Raw genomic sequence first — 10,282 nt, 5'->3', positions numbered from 1 at the left:
AGAACTAGGCAAAAGTAGTGCCCATGAGTGTTAAAAGAAAGAAAGCAGGCTGGGCCAATGCAAAATAAAAAGTAAAATATGTATCAATAAGAGATTTGTTGATGGGAGTTGAGAGAACAGACAGATCATGTCAGGTGCAGAGATGCTAGTTGGACATCACTGCATAAGGTGATTCACTACTTATATACAATGGGTCTGCTGGCTTTTCTTGCCAGTATTGTACCCTTAGAATGAACAGAACCAATCACAGAAGAAAAAAAAACTATTGCCCATCACTTTTTTTTATTTGAGTTTTTTTTAAGAATGTATTAAATGATGAATTGCAATAACATTATTTTAAATGTATTTTAACATGAACGTGAGAATGCATTTCTGTACAATTTGTAAATTGCTCTAATTGAATCACCAAAATAATCAAGTTCCTGTTTGGTTTATGCCCGGACAGCACTTTAGTTTTACTAACTTAGAAATGATTATTGGTACAATTTAACCTTAATTCTCCGCTACAAGGGAAATCATTAGCGTCACTCGTGACACAGAGACATTAACCTATCATAGAATTCAGTTTGAACAAGATCAATATTATTGCTCGCATGCACATGACCTATCCTGCGGTAACAGCGCCGTAAGCAAGAAGAAAATATTGTCAAACAGGGATGTCAAGCTTACTGTCATCTGGGTGCTGTGAACTACTGCTCCCATAATGCCCTGAGCTTGAAAGGCCTGTGCTAAACTTTTTTTTTTACTTTTTGGATTATTCTAATACTATGCATTGCTCCTACGGCAGGCATGCATTAAATACTCTTCTAGAGATATATCATCACTGTAAACAGGTTTCTCTGACATCTTTTTCTGTGTTCATTCGATGTTGCTGTTAATGTGTAAAACCTTAAAGGTCTACCCGCAGATTAAATTTATATTGATTAAAATTCCCAGAATTCAATAACAGGAAACGGCTTGACTTTCCTTATTTTTTAGCAATTCCGTAGCAGTGGAAAACCTGATACAATGTGTATTATACATAGATTAGAAACTTTCATGATGGTTTCTATCTTGTAATCTATAAATAATATTTAAAAATTAGTTTGCCCTTGGAAATGACTAGGGTTATTTCTTTTTTTTAATGAATGGATTGGTACATTGTGATTGAGATTATGTAAGGAACATGGCCTACCAACTCTTTTCTTCTGAGGGTCGCATTATTACATTTTTTTCTCTTCAGTAGGGAAGGAAGATTATATACAATGGGAATTTGTACATAAGAATGTATATACATATGCTTTGTATAAGTGCCATCTACACAAAGTTTTTTTTCCTTTCATTTGTTTTTCATTGACAGTCCCCTTCTTAAATTTGTGAATATATAAAATACTACCATAATGTGACCTGTGTCTGTGCAGGGTAATGTTTACAGCTGTGACCATTGTCATTGTCATGACTGTACAATATAATTAAATTCCAAGTGACTAAAAATGGGTTTCAGAGTATATAAATCTTCAGTCCTGAGGCTTAGCAGTACTGTGGGTATTTTGCTACAGTCAGCAGTTTTCATGTTCCTCATTGGGGGGGATGTTTATGCTACATAAAATGCCACAATGTGACCTGAGGACATATTTGAGATATATTGGCATGGTTCTGTCCAGTTTGATAGCATAATCCTTAAACATAGTTGTGACCTGAAGTGAAAGAGAAGTCTCCTTCTGGCAATTGTTCCAAAAGTTATGACTGGTGGCATGTGTAGAACGGCCATGTTGGGAAAGCATTAAAAAGTCTAATAAAAGACATGCAACTGAAAGTGGTTAGGATATCTGTCATGACCAAAACTCCAGTGTCAATCCCATTAAAGATGTGTGTCACGGCTGCTGTATTTCCATTGTCCTTAAACATAGCGGAATAACTGCAGGCCTCTGTGGGGTAGTGTAAGTCCAAAATAAGGAGGATCACTTGGACTGAAGTCAATGGAGGAGCAGAGTAGGGGAACTTGCACTGAAGCTACTCGACTTTACTTCACCTGCAAATAAAAAAAAAAAGCGCTTCAGTTTTCAAAGCACAACTTTGAGTGCATAATACTCATCAGTACACAATATAACATCTTTAAATTGGTAAGCATAAAGTATAAACCTGCATTGAAGTTTCTGGTAAAATACTCTTTTCATTGTACAGTCTGAATGATAGCCAATTTCATTAAGAATATTCCAACATCTAGTGGAAAGTCTTTCCAGAAGAGTAGAGTGAACCAACCTTTATATTAGTACCCTTGGTTCTGGAATGAGATGTTGGATTGGCAGGTGTCCACAGACTTTTGGCCATATAGTTTACCTGGACCATTAACTCTTCTAAATTTACTTTCCAACATTAAACTAAGACATCTTTTTCCCCACTTTTGTCCAATGTAATGAAAGATAATAAAAACAAATAAACTAGACACAAATGCTGGGACTAATGCATTTTCGCTCTCTGCAGCAAACTAAAATGATAAACTACCCCTTTAATGAAGGTAAAAAATAAAAACAAGTATATTTTTATGATTAGGCAAAACATATTTTCTAGATAAGCCATCATTATTAAACTGTAATTAAGCTTAGTGTACATTGTGTCTTTCACAGTTTGATGTAGTTAGCTATATAGCCTACATTATTATAGGAAACAATCATATGAATTACTTTTCCTGGCGTTTAATAAGGCTTTAATTGAACACCATGTAAAATTATTGTTATAAAAAACATTATTTCGGTATTTCTGTGAACAAGCTATAATAAAATATGGAGATGTCCCTGCTATGGACCGTGCCATTTATGGAACCCTTCAGCTGTCCATTCCTCCACTCATGCCCACAACTGCCATTCCATACCCCTTTCTGGCTTGTTGTAATGGGATATACATTACTGGAGGGCTATGAGAAGTCATATGAAATCTTTTGGCCATTTTACAGGCATAGCTTAAATTGTACATTGACCCAGAAAGACCTTCATAGCACTTGAGAAAGTTACATAGTTACATAGTTAAATTGGGTTGAAAAAAGACAAAGTCCATCAGGTTCAACCCCTCCAAATGAAAACCCAGCATCCATACACACACCCCTCCCTACTTTTAATTAAATTCTATCTACCCATAACTATACTAACTATAGAGCTTAGTATCACAATAGCCTTTGATATTATGTCTGTCCAAAAAATCATCCAAGCCATTCTTAAAGGCATTAACTGAATCAGCCATCTCAACATTACCCGGCAGTGCATTTCACAACCTCACTGTCCTGACTGTGAAGAACCCCCTACGTTGCTTCAAATGAAAGTTCTTTTCTTCTAGTCTAAAGGGGTGGCCTCTGGTACGGTGATCCACTTTATGGGTAAAAAGGTCCCCTGCCATTTGTCTATAATGTCCTCTAATGTACTTGTAAAGTGTAATCATGTCCCCTCACAAGCGACTTTTTTTCAGAGAAAACAACCCCAACCTTGACAGTCTACCCTCCTAATTTAAGTCTTCCGTCCCTCTAAAGTAAAGTGAATGGAAAACGAAAAATACATTCACCTTTCCATTTGGCAAATCTATAGGGGAAAAAATACCCCATAAAATATATGGGACCTGTAAATCATGATATGAAGCTGCAAGCTAAATGTTTTTTTACAGGTCATAGAAAGTTAAGTTCTACTATCAGTGTTGGACTGAGACACCCCCCCCCCGTCAAAAGCTCCAGCTCCTCCAAAACCCACCAGGTCCACCAGGTTTTTTCCTGGTGTCCCACCAGCCCAGTCAACCCTGTCTACTATTCATAGACTATAAAGTAGGGGATACCTTATTTCTAGTAATATAAATGATCCAGGGAGCCATTTGACTCATTTTTGAGCCATTTGACTTATAACTTTTTGGCATGAACGGGCCAGTCTTCTCAAGTGCGGGACTCTATTTGGACCATTTTTGAGGATTAGTACGATTTTCGGACCGTGCGGAGATCAGTCGTTTGGTCGATCGGACAGGTTAGAAAATTTCTGTCAGCTGCCGATGATATTTCTGCATGTATTGCCGATCGTGCGATTTTCAGAGGGAGACTGTCAATAGCTTTTGTCGGACATAACTTTCGTACGATTGCAGTCAGGGGCAGAACATTGGCTGATCTGTTCTTTTCTACTTTATTTGATCTGAATGGTTAATGGCAGGTCGGAAGATGGGGAAGTCCGACCGTTAAAGGATTCGTACAATTGGATCTTTGCATCTACGGACGGCTTAAGGCAGCGCCGCTGCAGGTCCTGTAATCCACTTTCAAAGTGTTTAAGTGCAGGAATACAATAGGCTGGACAAAAGTTCATAGTTGAACTTTGTGAAGCTTATCATATTCTTCAACTGCTTTGCTTGACATTTCCTCTACCCAATCGTGCTAATCATTTGCTGCTGTTACTCAAATTGTCTGGGAAAGAACTGTGGGTAGAGATTCTGATTATGTCTATGACACGGGGCATGAAGCACTGTTTATAAGCATGTTGCTTACAGTTTATTTATGGAATTTTAAATTATATTTTATATATATTTTTATATTATATAGTTAGACATATATAGAGGTATTATCCAGAAAGCTCTGAATTACAGGAATATCGTCTTCCATAGACTCCATTCTAATGAAGTAAGTCAAATTCTTATAATAAAACAGTACCTTGTACTTGATCTCAACTAAAATATAATTGATTCATGTTGGTAGGAAAACATTTCTATTGGGTTTAATTAATGCTTAAATTATTTTTAGTAGACATAAGGTATGAGGATCCAAATTAAGGAAAGACCCCCTGTTCAGGAAAACACCAGGTCCCAAGCATTCTGGATTACAGACCCCATACATGTACTCTAATTTAAAAATATGAAATGAAAAACAACCATGTATAACAACACATCAAAAAGTTCCTTAATGTATAAAATTAACAAATGTAAATTGCAGATTAGTTAAAATTTGGTCAGCCATTTTTCATAATAAAAGATGAAACACCACGAGCAAACTATAGAAAATCAAGCTAATCCAAAAGGTTTCCGAGACAGGTCAAACACATAGTCTGAGGTCACTGAAACAATAGGATACATATGAGCAGGTGCGTTCTGTAGTGTATTGTCTACATGCCTCCAATTAGTTTTTATCTATGTTTCAACTCAACTAAAGTACAATCTTTGGAGAAAGTGTCAAGTCTAGGGTAGAAAGTAATATATCTTGTTGCTGTATGTGTGCTGCTCTGCACATGAATTTAAAAAAGTGTCCCTTTGAAAGTTTCTTGGGCCTTTGTGTTCTTTGAATTTTAGTAGCCGGGATGCGTTCAGAGCCAAAGCTGAGCTATGCTTGGCTCAGGTGCATTTTCCACCTTCATTAATAATGTATTTCCTATTGCACAATAACAAATATATCTTTCTTCTTGACATGAATCTTTGTTCTGCGGAAAACAGGATCCCTAAGTTAAAAAAAAAAAGACATAAAGATTACATTGCACATACTGTATAGACGTGGACTTGAACATATTTATACAATAAAAATAGATTTTTATTTTATATGGCAAAGGGACGTGTGTTTAGATCTGAAAGTATTTTTTTCTATTGATAACTCTTTAAATGTTATCTATAAGTGTCATGCAAAGGGGTTAGATGTCTGGATTTCTTGCTGTGTATTTTGCTGCGCACTAAGCAGGTGAAAGAACAATAGTCTTTATGTTACAGCTCGGACTAAGGAACATATGTATGATTATACCTCCGTTGAATGAAGGGATTTAAATGTACATGAAGTCTCTGGCTATAATTTTAAGTACACTTCTGCTTCACAGCATGGCAAAAAATATTGGAGATTCATGCCAAATGACTGTGGATACCTAGATGTTCTAAAATGACTAAAAAAGTCAATTTAAGGAGAACTAAAGGCTGATCAAAAGGCCGATAAAAGCTGCCGACAGACTGTTTCGGCAGTTTATTGGCCCATGTGTGGGGCCATCCGACGGGCTTCCCCGGATCGATATCTGGCCGAAAGTCGGGCAGATCTCGATCGGGCAGGTTAAAAAAAGTCGGATCGCTGACGCATCTGTGCATATATGCGCTCCCGCGTCCACCCGTATCGGATCCATTAGGGCCCATGATCGGATCAGCCCGATATCGATCACTTCAAACGAGCTGATCTCTACGTTTATAGCCACCTTAACACTCTGAAAGCTAAAAGTGCTGCCTTGCCATTTGTTTGACCACCCATTTAGTGGGCAGCACTACAGCACACAGACAAAAATTCCAATCATCATGATACATCCATTCTTAATAAATGCAAAGTAGACCAGGAAAATGCAGGTTTAAAATCACAAGAAAAGGAGGATGAAAACCTTTTCCAAGAGAGAATTATACACAGGTTTGGTTAACGGAATCCATGTTGTTCTTGTCTAGAAAGGCCCTTCTACTATAGAGCCTTCTTATAAATAAGATTTATGAGCTTTATATAGGCTTTCTATAGATTCCTCTACATGTGACAACACAAAGGAAGAATGCTTCTGCAAAAGTTTTTATTTAGAAAATGCGATTTTTTTTCCAAGACAGAGTTAAAAGTAGTGATAACAAGCAGCCTTTCATTTCTGGACATTGCTTTATTTAAAGTACTGCAGGTGAATGGGGTGATGCTTGTCCTGTAGGTCCTTGATAAATGCCCCTTTATTAAAATGACTCTTGTGTGTGTATACTGCCTACTGTGAAATGCAAAGATTTCACAAGTCAGCAAAGATCTGAATGACTATAAATAGAAAAGGTCATGTCTAGTGTCCTTATACAGGTGACAGACTTCCAAGGTCGCAGTCCAATTGCACAGTAAGGTATACATTATCTCTGAGAATACACAAATATTTCAATTGCTGCAGAGACAAACTGCAATGGAAAATGACTGAAGAGATGGGAAAAGATATATAACACGTATGCTGCCGTAGACGGACAGTAAAACTGGTTTTGAATATATCGTGCTGGAGAAAAATACTTATGGGACATAATATTAGAGAAATATATAAGGGCATACAGAGACTGGGGGGGCACAGACACTCTGTTAGTAAGAGACATAGCATTATAACATATTTGCATGTTTTTCCATAAATACATAAGTATTTAGGGGCAATACTGAATAGACCCTGCTCCAAATTTTGCATCAGGGCCCATTGAAAGTGTCCGCACCCCTTTTAAAAGTTTCAGTCAAAATGGTCTATATACATTTTACTTGCCAAGAGGACCAGCAACCAAAACACTGAAAATAAATGACACTGATAACCAGTTTTTATATATCCACTTTACCTAATACCCACTTAATATAGGACATGCTGGTCCTGAGGTCCTTATTAGGTATATACAGACAATGTTATGGCATCATTTGATCATCACTGCAAGTGTGAAGTTGCATGTAAAGCTGATCTCCTTTTTAAAAATTGTTTTGGATCCTAATGAATGTTCAAAGAGGAATCAAGAGGTTGTAATGTCACCATTCTGGTTTGTTGATATTGCAGTTAAGTTATTCATATAATCTAATTGGGTTTTTTTCTCCATGTATCACTTTCTACAAGGATCCCTATCTACTGCATATTAGTTTAGCTAACTTTAGAACTGTATTTTTCTAACAGCTAGAATATAGTAGCAAAGCAAAGTACAGGAGGTCATAACCCCAAGATCTATTCAAGTCTTAAGAGGTTAATTCTGTGCTTGTTATTAGTATCAAGGTCAGCGAAAATAGGATGGATTTCGCTAAAGGCCCAGGCTAGACCAATCCTCACCCAAGGGGAAGCTGATACTCTCTGGGTTAGCTGAGATCATAGCAGCATAGCTTGTAAACACAGTAAGTAGCTATATTTTTCAAAGCTGCTTCCTTAACCTCTCATTTATTATCCTATCCTATTCCAACACTGGTCCCTCTGCTGACGTACTTCACACTATAACTCAGTCTACAAATGACCTCTCCAGAATAGCATCACACACTTGGTTCCAAGTGTACTTTAGTAAGGCTTGTACAGCTAACAACATGCACAGGACATCAAGTATATGATATCAAATCCAGATGCCTGCAGTTTGTAAAATGTAATGCTTAGCAAGTATGGTAAGATTTGGATTCATTTACTGGACAAGCTAAGTAGGACTGTAACATACTATTCACAACCATTTCTGAAGCAGTTTTTCTCCTGGAACTATGTTCAGTAGAAATGTTTAAGACATGTCAGCAGCGAATAAACATACCTTAGTGTTCAGGGATGTGTACTATACGTGTACTGCAATGTTAAAGAAGACTTGTAGTGGGATATCATTTGTTAAAGAACTGCTAAAATTTCATTATAGAGGAATAGGCATGTTATAACACAGTAAAATTATTTATTAGTGTAGGAGATAGAAGCAACAGAGGAGAAAAGGAAAATCAACACATGAATGTAAGAAATACAGTGGAACCTCAATTTAACATCCCCTGATTTTACATTGTTGTTTTGTGGTCCCACCTATATATAGGGATGTAGCGAACTGTTCGCCGGCGAACTTGTTCGCGCGAACTTCGACCGTTCGCGTCCGCCGAATGTTCGCGAACGTCGCGCGACGTTCGCATTTTGAGTTTGCGTTCGATTCAAATACAAATCGTTCGACCATTCGACCATTCGAATTCCTTCGACCGCTAAAAATCGAACGATTTCCATTCGATCGAATGCTTTGATCGTTCGATTCGAATGAAAATCGTTCGATCGAACGATTAAAATCCTTCGATCGTTCGAATCGAACGATTTTAGCGGGTGTTCGAAGTTCGCGAACTGTTCGCGAACGTTGGCATTTTTTGCCGGTGTTCGCGAACGGCGTTCGCGAACACCAAATCGGCAGTTCGCTACATCCCTACATACAGTATTATGCATAATACAATTCCCTGATTTTATATTTTCCTGGATTTTACACCCTTTTTTTCTGGTCCATTGAAAAATGTAAAATGGGGGTTTTGCTGTAATCTAATGGGCAAATTTCCCAGTGACATACTGTAGGATAAGAACTTTCATATCATTTGAAAATATCAGGCCTCTAGTGCTATAACCCATGCCAAACAGTTGGCATTAGCTTTAATTGGTGCAAGGTAAGAAACTGCAAATGTTTTCTTTGTATGAGCTACAATACTGATTTCAATGTTAGTTAATGAACCATGGTATGTACTGTAGATTATTACTACAGTACTCAAAGTTTTTTTTTCTTTTTTGTGAAGCCCTAGAACCCATTGTTATAACAGGCATTCTCCATTGAGCTCCAGCTATATTGTATTGTCCCATTGTGATACTGTATATCCTTAAACACTGGTGCTGGCACAATAGGGTGCTGGCCTTTTTAACTAGTACGGCAAATTGTTGAAGTGGGTGACATAAGCCCATGATGATCTTTAAACGTAAGCATTTTCTCCATACGTCTTATGTATATTGAGTTTAGATGTGCTAATGATCCAAGCTGGGCTACTACAACTAGTCTGTGAGTTCCTCTACCTGGCAGCTTTATTATCTTGCCATCATGTGATGGGTGAATTTTCCACAAAATTTGCTAAACAGGTGAAAAATTAGCGAAACGCCGATTTTGATGCCGGCGACAATTCGCTGGAGTCAAATTTGGCACTGGCGTCAGTGTTGACGCAGACGCCCAATAGAGTCAGTCGGCATCCGGTAATCGTTGCCAGCAATTTTCACGACAAGTTTGAGAATTTATTCACCAGTGGCGAAACATGGAAATTTGTCGCAAATTTGTGCCTGCCAAATAAATTCACCCATCACTAGTTCCGATCAAATGAATTGTTTTGTAAATTAGGAAAAAAACTTCCAAGATATTGTAACTCATTTACAGTTCCTTTTCCAACATGCCTGGCAGATATTTCTATGCACTTGTCAAATTCTATGATTTCCAAACTATAATGTAAAACAGTTCTAATTCCTGGTCAGCTTCTTCTTAGATTTCCACATATGTCTTTAATGAGAAAATGAGCAAAGGCCAAGTTTAAATTCAGTGCCATTGGTTTTATCCTAAGACACCAGAATATACGGGCAAGTCTGAGAGAGACAGACAATTACACAGATTCTCTACATGAAAACCATATAAACAAACTAACATTCCAACAAGAATTTGAATTTACAAAGCGCTGGTAGCAAACTTACTATCAATTCTATCAAGTTCAACTCCTCATATGATGTACAATATATAATTCAATATAAAAATATCTCCAGAGTCAATATTTTTATAATTGCAGTAGACACTGAGGTTGAAAATTGACGCACATACATTAAGTTTAAACCTTTTTGTCTGA

General features: G+C 37.3%; 1 protein-coding gene across 1 annotated transcript in view; it reads right to left on the bottom strand.

Moving 5' to 3' along the window:
• Window positions 1–277: 277 nt before the first annotated feature.
• Window positions 278–10,282, bottom strand: part of maf.L (v-maf avian musculoaponeurotic fibrosarcoma oncogene homolog L homeolog) — a 45,707-nt gene continuing 35,702 nt past the window's right edge. Inside the window, exon 3 of the mRNA XM_041590156.1 lies at window positions 278–2,011. The gene's annotated coding sequence lies outside the window, so the exon portion shown is untranslated. The remainder of the gene's footprint in view (window positions 2,012–10,282) is intronic.

The sequence above is a fragment of the Xenopus laevis genome, chromosome 4L (assembly GCF_017654675.1).
Source record: "Xenopus laevis strain J_2021 chromosome 4L, Xenopus_laevis_v10.1, whole genome shotgun sequence".
Classification (NCBI taxonomy): Eukaryota; Metazoa; Chordata; class Amphibia; order Anura; family Pipidae; genus Xenopus; species Xenopus laevis.
This window is presented reverse-complemented; position numbering and strand designations above follow the sequence as displayed.